Source organism: Buceros rhinoceros, unplaced genomic scaffold (genome assembly GCF_000710305.1).
Source record: "Buceros rhinoceros silvestris isolate BGI_N320 unplaced genomic scaffold, ASM71030v1 scaffold30550, whole genome shotgun sequence".
Lineage (NCBI taxonomy): Eukaryota > Metazoa > Chordata > Aves > Bucerotiformes > Bucerotidae > Buceros > Buceros rhinoceros.
In genome coordinates, this window is record NW_010389491.1 from 9830 (window position 1) to 12017 (window position 2188).

The following is a 2188-nucleotide window of genomic DNA, read 5'->3' on the forward strand; positions in this document are numbered from 1 at the left end:
ACAGGGGTCTTGCGGGCGGCCCCCCAGCCAGGCTGTCCTCCCCAGAACTGTGCTCTTCTTTCTGTGATGGCTCCCGCCGAAACAGGGCAGCTAATCACGCAGAGAGGTGCTTCACGCACGCTGAATTGCCGGGAGCTGGCCTTGCAAGTCCCGTTAGATTGCCAAGGTTAGTAATAAACCATTAGTTTCTAATGAACATTGGAGCTGAGGACTTGGTGCCTCAAAATGGTAATTTTTTATAATGAGATACTGTCATTATCTTGGCTGATGTGCGGTAGGTCATCTCTGGGTTTAGTGGGAGCGGGCTCTTTAGACCAAGTCTGACATTTTATCCACTTCAGAATAAGCCAAAGAATTTTTAAGGGTGACAAAGCAGGAAACCTCATTTCTATTTTCAGTAAAGGCTGCGTATAATATACCAAACATGGGGCCTGACACTTGCACCTAACTCCGGGCGTTCTCCCCTCGCGGACTGCACCGTTGACTTGAGCACGGAAAAGCCATCGAGCACATGGGCTCGCAGGGACAAGAGAAGATCCGTGCTCATCAGTGGCAACGGCAATTTCTATCGCAGTTCTGCGGTGTCTAGGCAGGCACAGCTGCCCAGTGACTTCTGAAATACAAGATCAGGCAGAGCGGTACGTGGGGTCCCCCTAGCTGGCTCCCCACGGGGACTGCGTGGCGATACACTGCCCAGCAACTGGCAACAGGGGCTCCAGGAGCTTTTGTCTTCCACAAATCATTTCCTGACCAGGGTAAAGGTGCCATGGTTTGGCAACGGGAGGAGTTTGTGGGTGTCACTGCACATGTAACAGCGTTTTCTCAAATAAATGCCTGCTGTTGCGGTAAAAAACTCAGCAAGCAAAATACAGGCATCACATACATGGCTTCTGGACTTCCTCCATCAGGAATCACAGCTCCTCCTTTTCTAAAGCGAGATGTTATCTGGGGACGTGAGAGGTTGTGTAGCCTGCTTTATGTTATTCTGCTCAGGTATCCCTGCAGACCAGGACTCGCTTTGGAAATGAAAGGCCGTATTTTACTGCGCGTGGGTTGGCGTCAACTCCACTCTCAGGGCTACCCAAAACCCGTCAAAACACTCTCTCCTCTTTTGCCTTAGTTCTTTCCAGAAATTATGAGTCAGCAAAAGCTTTCTGAATGTGGCATATAGAAGAAAACACTTCATGTTGTCCCAACAAAATGAATGTCTAAGATCACTATAACCCACATTTGTTTCCTGAAAGAGTGGAAGAATGCTTGGGGAAATACCTTAAAAGTGTCCCATTTTTACCAGGAGGGATCCAGATTTATTTTGTAGATAAGGTAAATCGTCGGGCCAAGTGCTGAACTGAAAATGTGGTCAGGCAGTAAAAAAGTGAAACAAAGCAAATAATATGTTGGGCTAAAAATGGAAACGTAACCCGAATTAAGTGGTTTATTGATGAAGTAGGATTCTGTCTATCCAAGTTTTCTGCATCTAATTTTTATACAGGTTGTCGCCGCTGATGATTTTATGGTGAAAATCCCTGATGCCCGGTTCCTGACAGAGTTAATGAAGGGAGGTGGCATCAGGGGTGGTCTCTAGTGGATTCTATCTCCCTAACTTCACGATCTAAAGGTACACATCAGAAATTTCTCCTAGGGGCTTTTAGAGCCAATACCGGTCTTCAGAGCCTGCACAGGGCTCCTAGGACCCTGCTCAGGTCCTACTCAGCATCTCACACCTGGGTGCAGGTTCAGTGCTGGGTTGTGAGGACCTGCAACCCGGCGTGAAGCGCTGCCTGCAGGAAACACTCGGTGAGGGAACCAACGGCAACCTTGCCCTGCGGTTTTCCTGAGGTCCACACAGGAAAGACTAAGATTTATGAGATAAAACCTAGCAGGCAGCAAGATCTCCAGTTTTACAGGGACGTTTGACCAGGTTACACCGATCTGAGGCATCGCTGGTCTCTTCTCTCAGGAGAGCGATCACTGGGGGTGATGCAGCATCTTTAGCTGGGTCTACGCCGGTTACTAGCGCAGGGCCAGGATGCTCCAGCCGGGGGTTTGGTCCCTGGCATTGAAGGGGGAAAAGACCCCGGGCACGCTCCGTGGGCTGGGTCTCGCCCTCTTTTCTTTGCTAGCTTAGACACAGCATGTGAGATGAGGGCTTCAAAGAGGCGGGGGGGGGGGGGGGGGCAATTTTTTT